General features: G+C 47.3%; 1 long non-coding RNA gene across 7 annotated transcripts in view; it reads left to right on the forward strand.

The window, feature by feature from the left end:
• The window catches only part of LOC137215304 (uncharacterized), a 71381-nt gene that overhangs the window by 20029 nt on the left and 34111 nt on the right, over positions 1-17241 (forward strand). For 4 of the 7 annotated variants that reach the window (XR_010939235.1, XR_010939236.1, XR_010939237.1 and 1 more), the window contains 3 exons: positions 2630-2841; positions 4172-4311; positions 5745-15779. This is a non-coding gene — a long non-coding RNA (uncharacterized lncRNA). Of the gene's footprint in view, positions 1-2629; positions 2842-4096; positions 4312-5744; positions 15780-17241 lie in introns of those variants that run through there. The other 3 variants (XR_010939234.1, XR_010939239.1, XR_010939238.1) reach the window with 3 other exon arrangements.

Genomic DNA, 17241 nt, shown 5'->3' on the forward strand with positions numbered 1-17241 from the left:
TGCAGTTTGCAGTATCTTAGGAAACTTAAGTTAGACTGCTGATTCTCAAGAAGGGTGGGGAGAGTAGCAGGAACCCTTGGGGGCAGGCAGGGGAAATGATAGGACATGTGGCGTTTCCCAGGAGAGGGGAAAGCCCTGGTTTTCTTAATGCAGTTTATAGAAAGTACAGTTTGTGTTGATCAGAAGTGGGAGTTGGTTGAAAATAGATTGAGAAACAGTGAAGTAGTTGATATAATACTTTACTACTGGCTCTCAGAAAAGTTTAGATGAACCAAGATCCTCTGCCAGCTCCTTCCATCGTTAGAAGAATTCAGGTCCCATAGTGAGCAGTGAATACTTATCAAGAGAAGGGAGGATGGGACCATGCAAATGAAGTCTTCTTAGTTTAGCAGGTGTCTTCAGGGTCCTCCTTTTTTTTTTTTTTTTTTTTGCCTTGGGCCCTTGTGATACCACGACCCGAAGCCACAGTGAATTAGCACCTGAGAGTCCCCTTCTGTCTCAAGAAGTCTTTGCCACCGTGCATAAAGCTAAAAAGCTTGTATCTTAGTTGGGGACTGTCAAATGTGCCCAGAATGCCAAATGACAGAGACTTAAACACGTAGAGCTTTCTTTTTCTCATGTCACACGAAGGAAATAGGGAACCCAAGGCTGGTGCAGCTGCCCAGGAGCAGCCCTCAAAAACACACACTCCTTCTAGCTTTTCTGTTCTGCCATCCCTAGATTTTGGCTTTCTGCTTCATAATCTTAAGAAGCATCTATATTCTGAGCAGGAAAACAAGGTGGGGGACGGGACAGAGAGCAAAAGACACATGAGAGCCAGATCTATTCCTTTTAAAACTTTTTTTAAAATAGACTTTATTTTGTACAGTAGTTTTAGGTTCACAGCGAAATTGAGCAGAAGGTACAGAGATAAACCCCACACCCCACACACGCATAGTTTCCCCCATTGTTGACATTCCCCACCAGAGTGGTACATCTGTTACAGTTAATGAACCCGCACGTCGTTATCACCCAATCTACTCCTTTTTGAATCAGGAAAATTATAGCTTTTCTAGAAGCCCTACCCAGCCAATTTCTGCCTAGTTCTCATTGGCTAGCACTGTATCTCATGACAACTCCTGGCTACAAGGGCATCTGGGAAGATGATTATTAACTGAGCACTTTCCCAATCTGACAAAATTGGGTTAGGAAGAAGGAGAGAGTACCAAAATTATATAAATCTGGAATAGCAAATATGGAGAGGAAGAATACTTCTAAGACTATAGTATCTATCATGGCCATAAAAAGGTGTGGAATTTTAGGGAGGGTTTTTAGAAATTGTTTTGATTGAAGGGAAACATATACACAATAAAGAGTACCAATCTTGGGGGTAAGCTGATGACTTTTAACATATATATACACTTGTGTGACCACTTGACTGGATGAAGATAGAGACCATTTTCAGCACCTTTATAAGTTCCCTCATGCCCACCTCAGTTAGCAACCCTCCCACCCCTGAGATACCCACTATTCCAGCTTCTACCCCTTAGAGACGGATATTAACCATCATAAATGTTGGAAGGAAAACAGATGATGGATGGAGAAGAACAAAAGGGAAGAATAATGCCAAATAAATGGCTGCTTTTGTGATATTGCTGCTCTCCTTTGCCTCCTAAATTATTCTAATTCCATTTTGAAAATGGAATTTTAAATGTCATCAGAAAAAGTCATCAAAAACTGAAGACCGCAATTTTAGTTTTCTGGAAAGTTGATATATGCTGAAACTTCAATCAGTTCGGACTGGATTCCATTGCACATAATGTAACAACCCTAGGTAATTAATAGTGGTGTAAATAAGATAGAATTATATTTCTCTGTCACATAAAAGCAGCCTGAAGGTATGTAGTCGAGGACTGTGCTTGGCAGCTCCAGGAATACTTCGGAGCTCTCTAGGCCTCTGCTCTTCCAGTCCTAGGTGGCCTTCGTCCTCGTGGTCAAATATGCAACCTGGAACTCCAGCCATCACATCTATGTTCCTGGCAACAGAATAGAGGAAGGGAAGAAGCGTTCACTCCTTCTCAATTTAACAGACGTCTTAGAAGTTCCACATAACACTTCTGCTAATAACTCACTGACAGGAACTTAAGTCACAGGACCACACCACCTGCAAAGAGGTCTGGGAAAGTGGTCTTTTAGCTGGGTGCAATCTGCTGTTAAAAATCGGACTTTTTAATAAGCGGAAAAACTGGTAGTCTCTTCCAAATTGCACTTCTGCAACTTTTGCAGGTGAGCCTCCTCTTCCCGCAATTCCGCCACCTTTGCATTGCATCCCCGGGGGCCTGTTGTGTGCCCAAGGAAGAACCCACCTCAACCTATACCACCAGATCTGGCCTTCTCAGGGAAAACAACCTCAGCAGATGGGAAAGAATGTCCTACACAGAGCACTGCAACCAGCCACACTATTGTCCGGTTCTACGGCCCCTGGAGTCCCTCCTAGGATTGGATGAATATGATTCAAACCATGTTCTGATAGCAGCAGTCAGTTTTGTCTTAGGGACACAAGGTTAGACGTAAATAGTCTGTTAGCACACCAGCCAGCTGTCACTGGGCAAAATTTAGATGACTTTTATTTGTATATTTTTTGACACAGGTGTCATCTGTTTCTCGGTCAAATAACCTAAGCGCAGCACTGTAGGATAGGAGCCAGGAGCCTGGCCACTGAAGCAGCAGCCATCCCACGTGGTTGGTGGAGGGACAGCCCCAGTTGTCCAGGAAAGCCACGCTGCTGTATCCTCAGTGCCCAGTCCAGCTGAGAACCGTGGGCCACAGAGCGTGCTGCGGTGGAAGCAGAGGTGAGACTAGGTAAACGCGAATGCGGACGCGTCTGGACTGGGCCGTTGAAGGGGTGGAGGTGGCAGGTCCTGGCAGCGTTTGGCTAAGGACGTGGATGAGGCTGCCAGGCCGGTCGTAGATGCAGAGACGTGTGGAATCAAGTGAGGCTCTCTGACAGTGTTCTGCTTGAGTTGAGAAAAACTAGGATAAAGTGCCTCCCTGATATTATGTGCCTTTTCGCCACCCTTGACTGACTGAGCTTCTGCCATTTGCTTCTTTGAAACATCTGTCAGTGCTTCCTTTCCCTCTCCCTCATACAAGGGTTAGTGACGTCCTCGATGCAGTGAAGAGTCTACTTGTCAGAAATCCCATCCTGTGTCTCAGGGAGGGGCTGACTACTCAATTGCCCTGATTCCTCTCCTTGTTCTGGGAGAGACAGCAGTGAGTAGTGGCTTGAAGTGAAACCTGAGTTCCCCGCCCAGGAATTGGACCTGGGTAGCCTGGATGAAAACCAGGAATCCCAGCCGCTAGAGCACCCGGGACGAGAGGCTAGAAGCAAGGTTCCCCTGGCTCTTGCCCCGTTTGAAAAATGAATTTCTCAAAGAGACAAAAACTGTAAAATCCGGTACCAAGTTTATTATTGAAGACACAGCACAACAAGTGGGAGAGCACACAGAGAAACAGTTTATTTAAGACGGAAGCAAGGCACAAATGCACACCTGGAGAGAAAGAGTATGGGCGTCCTCCCTAATGAGGAGGAGTGCAGTAAAGAGGCAGTCAAATCATTTACATAGCGGCAGTTCTTCCGCGTCATTGTTTCCCTTTGGCCAATTATCTCGTTTCTTTTCCACACCTGACCTGCCCTAGGACCCTCCCAATACGCGTGCGCATCTTTTTGCCAAGATGGAGTCCAGCACAGAGGCCTGTGGGAGGTTTGACAGCACTTATTATGGGGTGGTGCACCCTCCCTTTTTTTTTTTTTTTTGCGGTACGCGAGCCTCTCACTGTTGTGGCCTCTCCCGTTGCGGAGCACAGGCTCCGGACGCGCAGCCTCAGCAGCCATGGCTCACGGGCCCAGCCGCTCCGCGGCATGTGGGATCTTCCCGGACCAGGGCTCGAACCCGTGTCCCTGCATTGGCAGGCAGATTCTTAACCACTGTGCCACAAGGGAAGCCCCGCCCTCCCTTTTTGACCCCCGAGGAGCCTTCCTGTGCATGTGCAGCTGGGGAGGTTTCCCCGACCTCAGGAGTGATAGATGTGACCGTCTTATCTCTTGACTCAGCAGGGCTCAGCTCCTGCCACTAACTTTGCCCTTGGAGCGTCCAGGGAAAGCAAAGCTCCAATTTACCCTGCTCGACAGGCTCCAGCTGCTCTGTCCAGGGGCCCATCTGCCTCCTACCTCATCCCGACACTTCAGACTTGCCGCTTCTACCTTTCCCGGACAAGAAGTGTTCCTACAAGGATTTGGAAGTTTCAGAAGTGCCCTCCTGCCACGTGAAGGTAAGGTGATGACAAACATGACTGTCTGCAAGCCGTACCGGTGTCAGATTCTGGCTAACTCTCCCAGATGCCTCTTGGGCTCTCTCTAGAAGGGTGAACTGGGTTTGAGGGAAAAGAGGAGTTGGATGGCCCTTTTCTCAGTAAGATTGTTCCAAGTAGCGTTCTTTGGCAGTCTAGGATCACAGCCTGTGCAGACGGAGTGTCTCCTGTCCTGAGGTCCCAGCCGGGATCTCAAGGCTGGCCCTGCCGGCTGGGAGTGTTTTAGCCGCTGCACGTGCCTGCAGCATGTGGCTGAAGACTGGGGTCAGCCCTGCTTGAACCACAGGACGTGAGAGTGGGAAAAGGCAAGTTCCCAAAGCACCAAAGGAAGGAGTTCTATGTCAGGACGTGCTACGCTTAGGTCCTGTGCGACCCCCAGTCTGCACTGTGATGTCCCCCCTTCTCGCTCTCTCTAGAATGTGTAACGGAATACTCCTCTAACTGGCAATGACATCGTAACAGCTCACCTTGTATCTGCTCATTTCTTTGTTTACTTAAACTCACAAACCCTGGTCCTTTCAATTATACCAGGAAACGTGTGTTTCTTGCCGCTGATTGCCACATACCAGTGTGTCTCAACATATCTTTTGAGAAATGATGAGTTAAAGGACCAGATGAGGAGAAAGACATACCGGCCTGGCTGGGGACGGACCACTCTGCCTGGGGCTCCAGTGTGGCCTGGCAGGTTGTTGCTCAGAGTGGCACCTTCCACTTACAGAAGTCTCAGTGCTTATGTGGTGTGTGCTCTGCACCCCACTTCCCCGAACACCGACAGCAATCGGGGTGCTTCCCAAAGTGCTCCCAGGGCAAGTCGCCAGGCTTCTGGGAGGGGGTGTAGGTGTGTAAGCACCTTGCTGGCTGTTCTCTTCTAGGGCCACAGAGTTTTCCCATCCACAGGAGTCACTGGTCAGAGAGGAAGAGCACTTGGTGAGCTCTTCCGCAGCTGGCACTCGGCCTCCCCTCAAGTCTCTGCCCCTGTGAACTGATCTCTCAGAATCCAAGTTCTGACTGTGCTCCCAGGCCTCTCTTTACATCCACAATTCACATAACCCAGATTTTCTTCCTGTTTCCTGTTACTGTGTCTGACCCCTTCCTTCTGTTCTTTCTTCACCTCCCTTCCTCTCCACCCCAACCCAGAGCTACGTTGCATTCACCAAGTTCCTGTTCCTTTCTCAGCGTGATCCAGTCAAAGCAGGTTAATCTCTCCAGTTTTGCATCACACGGCATTCTTTGGCCAGCAGAGTAGATTTCCTAGAAGTTGGGGTGCTGGCTTTCAAGTCCAGGGGCTCCAGCCAGCCCAGAAAGGCGTTCTGAGTCGAGGCAGGTCCACTAAGCCCACTGCTGTCTGGAGAATGAGAGTCTGCACTTGTGCTCACACCTCCTCTCTTTCCCAGGTCCTATGCCTAGTTTCTGTGGTACCTCCTTCCTTCTCTCCAGCGTCATGCGCCCCGGACAGCTGTAGCTTCCCCAGATGCTCCCACAAGGCTCTTGGATCAGGAAACTGAGGGCAAGGTGACAACCAGATCATGCGTTTCACCTCTCCGTGAATGAAAGGGGCCGGAGCACCAAACAAGACAGACGTCGTTCTTGCCTTCATGGGATTTACATTCCAGTTGGTGGGGATAGGGGGAGAATACAACAGTATCTACGTGAATATAGAGGATATAGATATGTATTGTGCGGCACATTCTATGAAGGAAATAAAATCGGATGGTACAATAGAGTTACGGTGTGCGTGCGGGGGGTGAGAGGGCTTCAACTGAATGGTGGGGAAGTGTTCCCTGAAGGGGTGGCACTTGAGCAGAGACTTGAAGGAGCCCTGCTGGGGCTATGGAAGAGCTGAGGGAGGACAAGACAGTTTGTGCAAAGACCCTGAGGCAACACAGAGCTCAGTGTGTTGGAGGAATTGAAAGGAGGCCAGTGTGGTTGGGGCAGAATGCCCCTGAGGGAGACTGATGGGAAATGAGGTCGGAGACGCGACAGCGGGGAGGGAAGGCTCACAGGTAGTGCAAGGGGAGGATTCGGGTTTCATCCCCAAAGTTATGGGAACCCGTGGAAGGGCTTTCCGCAGAGAAATGAAATGATCTGATGTGTGGTTTTTGAAGGCCCCTCTGGTTACCTATTGGAGTACAAGAGTGTCTTGCTCTGCTGTCTGTCAGGGCTTTGATTGCCCCCAGGCACTGGGGAGGCCTGACGATGTAGGGACCCCCACAGGGACCTGGCATCTGTCATTCACCACTCCATCTCCCTCTGTCTCCCCGCCTCACTGGCCTGCTGCACAGGCCCACTTTCCAGACTAGTAGGAACATAGAGGAGACACTGTCCTTTGTGTCTCTTGACTAACTTTACTTGCATCATTTTACTGTTATTATTTTCTACAGATGTTTGTGACATTCTGATTTTAAGTGAATGACACAGACTCATGGGCAAGGAAACAGCGGGAAGGAGGAGAGTGGCTTTTCTCCTTGAGTCTTTTCTTGCCACCCTTGCTGACTATGAATATTACTGAGGAATCTCATTCTGGAGCAGAAGTCAAGCCACAGGTGGTTCCCAGGATCCTTAGACCCCTGCTGTTACCTCCTTTCCACCCATGGTTGCCTGGGGACGGTCTGTTCTGCTCCTGTCCAGGTGTTAAGGCTGGATAAGCAGGGAGAGAAGGACCAAGCCGGGGCGTCGCTGGCCTCACCTCCTCCCCCTTTTACAACCCTCTAGGCTGATATAGAATGAGAAACGCTACACTGCCTGTCACACCCCAACCCTGTCCAGTGCTTTCCTGAGGTCAACAGAGACTTGTCCTGAAAACACGCCCTGCTCTGGCCTGCAGAGTATTAAGAGACTTTTCCATAGGCCAGCGTTTGTTTCCCAGGCCTGGCTGACGCATCCCCTTTAGTCTCTGAGGAACGGAGGGTGGTAGGGGTATTTGGGGAGAGAGGGTATGGTACGCGATGGAGTAACCACTTTGAAAAAGCATATTTGATATAATTTTATATTTCAAACCCCAAAACAGTTGTTTTATGATGTGGACCAGTGAAAGTCAGCTTCTGCTTCATTTTTACTAAAGGTCAAGGGGTACTGAGAAGACAAGATGGCATCTCAAGCCCAAGTCAATGGAGGGAGCTGTATCCAGGGCTAATTGAGGCAAAGCTCCAAGCTCCTCTCCAGAGCCCATCCCAGCTCAGCACCCCCTTCATTGCCATCACCACACATAACCCATAGGGAGATGTATGCAGGAGTGAAACACTCAAGTTTTAGGGTCATCAAGTTATATTCAAATCTCGGTTCCCATCCCATTTCTGGCCGTGTGTTCTTTGGCAAGTTACCTAACCTATAGTTAACCCACTAAAGCCCTAGTTTCTGGAGTTGAGAGCATGGACTCTGGAGCCAGCTGTGTGGCTTGGAGTCCTGGTTCTGCTACTTGTTAGCTGTGTAACCTTGGGCAGGGTGACTCATCTCCAGGCCTCCCTCAGTTTCCTCATTTGTGGAATGGGAATAATAACACACCTGCCTTATAGGGTTGCTGTGAGGATTGAAGTGAATGTGTATAGGTATGCATACACGTGTGTGTGTGTGTGTATACACGTGTACATTTATGTATAAATGTGTGTATGTAAGTGGGTGCCTGGGGCATAGCAGGCACGTATAGTACTGGCTGTTACTATTATTATTTTATCTTTGTTTAGCATAAGACTAAATTGTATGCGAGAAAAATAAGTCGATTTCTTAAAACTCCGTAAGTAAATCATATTGCAGGTGGTGTGGGGACACAGAAGTTGTGATACTGCTGTTTGATAACTGAAGTGAAACGCGAGGCTGGACCACAGCGTTCTATCCTCTCCTTCACATCTCACTGCTTCCCGCTGACTTCTCGATCTTTTCCTGCTACTTCTTTTCTTTATTGGATTTTTCTATGGTGTCGCTTATGGAAGACCAGCCTCCTTAGGTCTCTATTGAATTCTTCTAGCCCTCTCATCCTTCCTACTCCTCCACCTGCAGAATTATTCTCATGAGGATTCCAGAGTCCCATAACCACTCTCCCCTCCAAGAGGGGGAGACGCCTATTGTATCATAGATACAGCAGTTCTCAAAGTGTGGCCTCTGGACCGGCAGCATCAGCGTCACCTGGGAACTTGCTGGAAACGGACATTCTTGACCCCTCACCCTACACCTGCTGAATCAAAAACTCTGGGGGTAGAGCATTGCGATTTGTCTCTTAACCAGCCCTTCAGGAGATTTTGGTGCACGCTGAGGTTTGAGAGCCACTGTCCCAGAGGAAGAGTAGGTCCAGTGGCTTCGTGATGTTGTTCAAGTTCACAGTCCTGTTCTGGACACCTGGTGCTCGTGTGAAACTGTAAGTCTCAGTTGTGAACACAGGGACCAGAGGCAGAAGGGGAGGTCGAAAGGGAGCCAGCTGGCCACTCTGAATGACTTTTAGCCTGGTTCCCTCCTGAACCTTCCAAAGGTAGAGCTCAGGCATGTCAGCCAGGCAGTCGGGGAGACAGGCTGGATTCCCATGTGGGCTCTGTCTGGATCAGCTGTGAGGTCCTGGGGAGTCGCTTAACCTCTCTGGGCTTCCTTGTGGGTTGTAGCCCTGTGTGAATAGAGCAGGATTGTTTGGGGGAGTAAGTGAGGGAACATTTGCAAAAACACTTCACGAGACTGAAAATAGTCCTCTATTGTAAATTGTAACCAGACAAGTAAACTCCTTCCTGGAGTGATCCTCAACTTTTTTCCGGTGGCCACACGTGGGACTGATCATGCTCACGTGCTGGACAAACTCCCAGAGCATTCCAACTGCAACTTCTCCCATTCCTCTCTTGCTCAGCAGAGAGAATGTGGACAGCTTGAGTCAGAAGTTCCAAGGAGCAGAAACGATGTCTCTCTGCCTCGTGGCCATGACCTTGTCAGTCTCCTCTGCCTCACGCTAGCCCCGTTCAGCACTGTGCAGTATTCCCATCAGCATCTCGCTAACCCTCCTCTCTTCCCCCTCCCTGGTTCCGTCCATCTCTTGGAAGTGAGCCCCTTGCCTTGTCCCCAACAGCGTGGCCCTCTCCTGAGTCCTTCCACTCCATGCCATCAAAGGCCCTTTCCCAGAGCACGAGCAGACACCTAGGAACTTCACTTCACTCTGACTTTTTATTGAGCGAGAGGGTGGCGGCCTCCAAAAGGAAGTCTCCAGGCTCCTAGCGAGGCGGCAGAGCTGGAGCTGCCTCTCCTCATCTGGCTCTGCTCCGGGGTCAGGCTTTTACCAAGATCGCCGTGCCACTGGCAGAAAGTCAATAGTTGATTACTTCTCTGTCTTTCCTCAGAAAGCCCTGTCTTGACAGCTCCATCTAAAGGCGTCCTCTCCTCCTTATTACAATACTCCGTTGTGTTTTCTTCGTCGTGTTTTACCAGGATCTGAAATCATTTTGTTTGTCGACACTTCCTGGTGACTGAGAAGTGCTGCTCAGGTCACAGGCTTGGTTTTATAATGCTCCGGTAAAAGCTGTTTGTTGTGCCTAATAATTAGAAACACGCACGTAGGCATGCTTTCAGGTTAAGCAAACAAGCATTTCTATTTTATTTATTTATTTATTTTTTGCGGTACGCGGGCCTCTCACTGTTGAGGCCTCTCCCGTTGCGGAGCACAGGCTCCGGATGCGCAGGCTCAGCGGCCATGGCTCACGGGCCCAGCCACTCCGCGGCATGTGGGATCCTCCCGGACCAGGGCACGAACCCGTGTCCCCTGCATCGGCAGGCGGACTCTCAACCACTGCGCCACCAGGGAAGCCCTATTATTATTATTATTTTTTTGGCCGCACTGCACAGCATGCAGGATCTTAGTTCCCCAGCCAGGGATCAACCCTGAGACCCCTGCAACGGAAACGCGGAGTCTTAACCACTGGACCGCCAGGGAAGTCCCTGGAGTCTTTTATTAGTTTGGTCACATAGTAATCGTCTAACGTGCATCTCATTCCTGGAGAGTCCAAATGCTAGACCTGAAAGGATGTACCAGTATCCTCCAACTCCAGGGCACTTCCAGAACGTAAACCTCGTGCGAGCTGGTAGCTTCTCTGTCTCGTTGACCATAGTATTCCCCGCACCTTGAGCAAGGCCTGACGTGGAGCAGATACTCTGTAAATATAACTGAATGAAGGAATGAAAGACAAATAAGGATGTGGGCTGGTGTCTCCATCTCTGGAGAAAGGAGTGCGCCTTTTTCTTCCTGACACCTTGCAGCGAGAGCCTTTTGGGAGAGCTAGCATCATGGTTTAGAGCATGTGAAACCTTTAGAACAGTGCCAAGCCCACAGGAAGTTCTCTATAATATTCCCTGTTCTCCGCGACCCAGGCAGAGGCCCCAGCAGCCTCATTTCCCTTCCCAGGATCCTAACATTTAGCCCTTTAGTGTTCCTTGCAGCACACCCAGTGGATGTTGGACAAAATTCTGTACTGCTGTCTCTGAGTCCCACCCACCGGCTCCTGTCTTTTCAGGAAGCTGGTGGAGTAAAAGGAGCACTGGACCTGGAGGATCAACATAGATTCTGGTTCAGGTGTGAACATTGCCTGGCTGTATATCTTTGAGGAAGCTACTTAGCTTCTCTGGACCTTGGAGCCTCGCTGATGAAAAAGGCATAAGAAACCAACTTCAGTGATTATCTTATGACTCAATTGTGATTATATGTGTGGAAACACTTTTAAAACTGCAGAACAGGAACTTCCCTGGTGGCGCAGTGGTTAAGAATCCACCTGCCAACGCAGGCGACAAGGATTCGAGCCCTGGTCTGGGAAGATCCCACATGCCGCGGAGCAACTGAGCCCGTGCGCCACAACTACTGAGCCTGAGCTCTAGAGCGTGCAAGCCACAGCTACTGAGCCCGTGTGCCACAGCTACTGAAACCCCAAATGCCTAGAGCCTGTGCTCTGCAACAAGAGAAGCCCCCGCAACGAGAAACTCACGCACCGCAACAAAGAGTAACCCCCGCTCGCTGCAATTAGAGAAAGCCCACGCGCAGCAACGAAGACCCAACGCAGCCAAGAAAAATAAATAAATAAATTTATTTTTAAAAACGCTGCAGAACACACTTCTTCTGATTTAAGTTATTGTTGTTAACCAAGTATCTGATGTATTAGAGCAGCGAAGGCAGTCCCCAGCAGGCCCAGGACTATGAGCCGTTCCTTGTCCGTGTGCTTTGCCTCTAACCCTTGCATGTCCAAATGCAAATGAGTTGGTGAAATTACGAGAAAGATAGCTTCAACTCTGCTCTCATTTATTTTTGAAATATCATAAAAGATATATTTCCGAAACATCCATTCTTCATTATTGGTGACAAATTATTTACCAACTGTTTGTCTTAATATCTTGGTTCTAAGGGACAGAAAGTTGCCCAGGCTGATTAAGGAAAAATGGGAAGTTTGGGCTATGGAATTGAAGAGTCTGGGGCAAAGCTGCTTCAGGAATGGCCCGATCCAGGTGCTTAAATGAAGCTGTTGGTCATGTGTCTCCATGTCTTAGCTCTGTTTTCTTATGCCAGCTTCATTCTCAGGCAGGCCCTTTCCAAGTAGTGGCCAAGGTGGCTCCCCAAAGTCCCAAGATTACATTTTACCAGCCTAACAACCCTGTGGAAAGAGTGTGCCTCTTTCCAAATCATTCCAGAAGAATCTAGAAATGGTTGACTCTGGATGGACTGGCTGGGGCATGAACCCAAGTCTGGGTGGCAGGCCTTCCCCTGCAGCTGGTTTGGAGCCAGCCTTTTACCCCCAACCCCCCACCCCATGCCACATGCACTGAGAGGAGAGAAGGAGTGATTGACTAAAGGAAAAGTGGGATGCTGTTACCAGAAGAAGGAGGAAAGGATGCTTGGCAGGCAAGACTCCAGGTATCCACTCACAGCTGGTCACCACAAAGGAAACAGGCTCAGCACAGAGGTAAGGACTGTTAGATATAGGCCAGCTGAATACCAGGGCGTTTCCGTACTCTGACGAGGAAGACCAGTTCTGCTAGGTGCCTCCCCACCTCAATTTATGTAATCCCTCCACCAGTTTATCTCAAGTCCTCACTCAGTTTTCTTGACCTTTCCTAGTCTGGCTTCACCCGTCCACTGGCAGTGAACTCCTCACCTTGTTCCCCAACTGGGTGACCCTGTGGTCACTTGGGCCTCTCATCCTTTTCCTTTTCTGGGTCAGATGTTAAGGCCCTTTCTCCCAGGCACTTGCTCTGTGTTTTGGGTGACTAGCCTCATGCCATTCCCGAGCAGATGGCTCTCAGAGTTCAGCCCTGAATGGACATTTACCAACTTGTGGAACAAGGTGCAGAGACACAGGTACTTTCTGCCATCTCAGGGTCTCCCAGGAGCCAAGAACATTTACGCTTGAACTTGCAATGTGTCAGGAAGGGGAAGTTCAAGAGTTGAGCTCTTTCTCAGGTCACTCAGCCCCGTTTCCCCCCAAACTCTGTTTCCACAAATCTAATTTATCTTCTCTAGATCTCAAGCCATGATTATTCTTTCACATGTGGTTCCGCTTTCATAATTCAGATATCCTGTGTTACAATGAACTTGCATATGAGTTTGCTCACGTACTCCTGTCCCTGCCCCTGTCCTCACTCCTTGTTTGGTCTGTCTTCCCTAGTCAGAATCCAATTGAATTGGCTATTCCTCAGCCCTGTCTCACAAAACCACTCTAGAATCCCTAGACACATGAGTACCTAAGAAGAAAGTGGGGCCACGTGTTCAACTGTCCCCAGAGGGCTGGGGTCCTGACACAGCCCGTCACTGTGTGCAGGCAGGGCCTCTGATTCTGTCTCCCAGTGTCCCGTCCCCTGACTCTGCATCACCTCTGCCTTTTCCCCACCTCAGCTCTGCTTAAACCACATCGATCCAAGATGACTCCAGTTTCCTTGGAAGCCATTTGACAAAAACACATAAATACATGATAGATTATGCTTCGTGGTTCCACAGGAACTGTGTCTTGTCTGGGCCCATGTTATATGGCCCAGAAACAACAGAGGCTACATTCTCATCCCCACGAACCAGGACGCTTGACACTGCCACCCCCCTAGATCCTCCCTCAGAATCCCAGCATCTTATTTTCCTTTTACTCCATTGTCAATCTGAGCTCTCCTCCAGGACCCAGACTTTCTTCCAGTCACCATTTCTCCCCAGCACAGGTACACTTCCCATATAAACAACAGAAGGGGGGAGAAACCCCTCTCTGCTACATTTAATTGTATCATTCTACCTTTATGCTCTCCTTGTATGTTCCTAACAATCTGGATTTGGTTAAGAAAGATGAGGAATGGGGAGAGGGACCACTCTCCTTTACCCCAGGGGCCTGGAAAGGTTCTCTGCCCCACTTTGCCCATGTGTATATATGTATATGGACATACACACGTAGTCCATATACACGTACATGCCATGTGTTTGTCTGGCGCATATGCCAGTCCACTGGGTTACTTTGAGGGTCTCAGGCCTCATCTGAGCTCCTTTTCCTGTTGGCAGGTAGTGCATGCCTGGTCTGTTCCCTCCCAGTCATGACCTTATGTTGACTACAAGCCCAGAGTTGGAAGAAGAGCTCGTGGGAAGGAAGGCAGTAGTGGTAGTGGGGTTTCTGTACTATGAGTCTCTTTTTTTGCTTTGCAGAAAGAGCTGGATTTATGCTCTCACTTTGGAGAGTAGTTGGCAGTTTCTGCTGAAACTGAAGATGCGGATGCCAGGGCTCACAGTATTTCCCTCCTTTGAGGAATTTTCCCACAAGTGTACGAAAAGACACGTGCAAGGATGTTCGAGGCGGCGTTGTTAATGCTGGTAGAAAATCTTCAAGTCCACAAATCATTTCACTCTTCCCCGCCTTCCTCTTATCACTCTGTACCCTGCCCCTGTGGCAGGGCTTCCTCATGGGGGTGATATTGTAAATGCTAGAGTTGGGCTCTTAGTAGACTTCCCGTAAGCCATCGGTTCTCCAGCTAAGTGGGGATGGGGGCATATAGCCTCTGCCAGGTGAGCTGGTGACAATCTCAGAGGGACATTATGCAAGCAGGATGGAGTGGGTGGCTTGAAAGTACATGTTTAACATAATTTTATATTTGCCAAACGATAATACACTGCACAATGCCCCAGGAATTATTTATTTTATCAGCAGGTGCAACAGTAGTTGCATTGAGCTAGATTATATGAACTAGATGTTATCAAGTACTCTAACTGCAAAAGAGGGGCTTTCACTGTGGCTTTGCAAACCTCCCACGCGTAAAGCACACTAAGTATGCTCATAAATTTTACCCTGATGAGCTTTTCTTAATCGTTTTTTTTTAAGGATACTTTTTTTAAGATGTTTTTTTGATATGGACCATTTTTAAAGTCTTTATTGAATTTGTTACAGTATTGCTTCTGTTTTATGGGGGGTTTGTTTTGTTGTTTTTTTGGCCACGAGGCATGTGGAATCTTAGCTCCACGACCAGGGATTGAACCTGCACCCCCTGCGTTGGAAGGTGAAGTCTTAACCACTGGACCACCAGGGACGTCCCCTTTCTTTAATCCTTTAACCCCTTTCTTTAACCTTTGCTGACAAAAAATCAAATGTACAGTTTTTTTCAGGATGACACTGGCAAGTATAATTAGTATTGAGCCTTCCCCTTCCTCCAGGTAATATAACTTCTAAGATCAGAAATTCTATCTATATTTTAGAACAGCATATCACCACCTAAATGAAGGTGAAGTAATCCTGTCCCATAAAACAAAAAGAAAAACTCCAGTGCAAAAAATCTTTAGAACAAGATTCTTGACTAGCATAAAGTGATGAACATGTTGGCCTGTGCAGAGCAATTATAAATTATTTATCTAAACCAGTTTTGTTACTTTCTATCTTGTGATAGAATTGTTCTGGTTTTTACATCTCACTTAATACATCAAAAAGCTTTGCATTTCACCAGGCAGACTTTAAACTCACGTCTATGAAAGTTTAAGTGGCATTAAACTTTAACTATGAAATTTTGAATCATTAGATGCTTAAACACCAAGTAGCATGATGTTTTATGTCTGTGCAATTGCATTCATCAGAACGAGCATGTTGGTCATCTTACTGGACCAACAGTTCTCAAACTTGTTGATCTCAGGACCCTTTCATACTCTTAGAAATTGCTGAGGACCCCAAAGAGACTTTTTACATTTTTATAGATTTTAGATGTTGACATTTACGAAAGCTATTGACATTTACCATATTAGAAATTAAGACTTTTATTTTTTAAATATGTATTAATTTATTTAAAAATAATAATCGTAAGACCATTATATGTTAATATAAATAGCATATCTCCATGAAAATAACTTTGTTTTCAAAAAAAAAACTACTGAGAAGAGTGGCATTGTTTTACATTTTTGCAGATCTCTTTAATGTCTAGCTTAATAGAAGGCAGCTGTTTTCTCATATCTGTTCTTCATTCAGTCCATTGTGATATCACGTCAGGTAGTCTCTGAAAAACTCCGTTGTACATTCATTTGTGAGAGAATGAGATAAAAAAAAAAAGGAATTAGTATCTTAATATCATTATGAAAATAGTTTTGATCCCACAGATCACTGAAACGATCTCTAGGCCCCCCAGGGGGTCTCCAGACCACATTTTGAGAGCTGCTCTACTAGATTCACATAGTTAGATGCCATCTGGATTGGTTTTTCCTCAATTTGTGCTATTTAAAGGGAAGAAGAAAGAAAGGGAGGAAGCAACTAAGGCACTCCTAATATATATATATATATATATATATATATATATATATATATATATATATTTTTTTTTTTTTGTGGTACGCGGGCCTCTCACTGTTGTGGCCTCTCCTGTTGCGGAGCACAGGCTCCGGACGCGCAGGCTCAGCGACCATGGCTCATGGGCCCAGCCGCTCCGCGGCACGTGGGATCTTCCCAGACTGGGGCACGAACCCGTGTCCCCTGCATCGGCAGGTGGACTCTCAACCACTGCGCCACCAGGGAAGCCCCTAATATATTAAAATATCTAAAATAACCAGTAAAGTAATAAAACAGGACATAAAATATCCAAGTCAGTGATGTGAGAAATCAACATGAGAATGATATGAGAAATGAAAAGAAATAAAACAACTTAATCCCAAAGGATGGCAAGGGAAGTAAAAAAAAGAAATATTAAAAGGTGAGGAAAATAGAAAGCACAAAATAAGATGGTAAATGTTTCTTTTCTTTACAATTTATTTAAATGAATGTGTTCACTGTGGTCATTCATCTGACCAGTACACTTATTATTAGGCCATGCGTGACATGTGTGTACATTTCAGTATGATACACAGGAGACGAAGGCAACATAATTATCTTTAGTTCTCTACCAAAGTAATTTATGCCTTTTACTATCTGCATTTGATTGGCAACAGAAACTTACTGGAAAGGTCAAGATTGCCAGATAGGGCTGCTCTCATTATCTTAAAATGCTAAGGGAGGGGCCTCTTTTCTCCATCTGCATCCCCAGCCATGCATAGCTGATTCCCAGGTCAGGAATCTCTCGGGAAACCCCCTTTCAGCTTAGAAAAGGGCGGTGCCTCCTGGGGTGACCCTACTCCTTCTCATGGGATGTTAGTATTGAGTCTAGGTACGATTGGCTCTTCTGGAAATGACTATTTTGAAGTCTGTCCTTAGGAAAAAACCTAGCATAGTCCCTTGCATATAATAGGCACTCAAATACTTGTGGAGTGAAAGGATGGAAGTTGGATGTGCCTGTAAGAGCTTACTAGCTGATGATACAAGCAAAGAATAGGTCAGAACCTGTGCTTTTTGCCTTCTCTCTTTTATCTCCATTCTGTGGCCCAAGTCACCAGTATTGGGACATCACTGGTGCTGGAGTCTCAGGGGAATTCAGACTAAGTTGTTTTACAGAATCACAAAGCTTCAGTGACCGCAC

The sequence above is a fragment of the Pseudorca crassidens genome, chromosome 20 (assembly GCF_039906515.1).
Source record: "Pseudorca crassidens isolate mPseCra1 chromosome 20, mPseCra1.hap1, whole genome shotgun sequence".
Lineage (NCBI taxonomy): Eukaryota > Metazoa > Chordata > Mammalia > Artiodactyla > Delphinidae > Pseudorca > Pseudorca crassidens.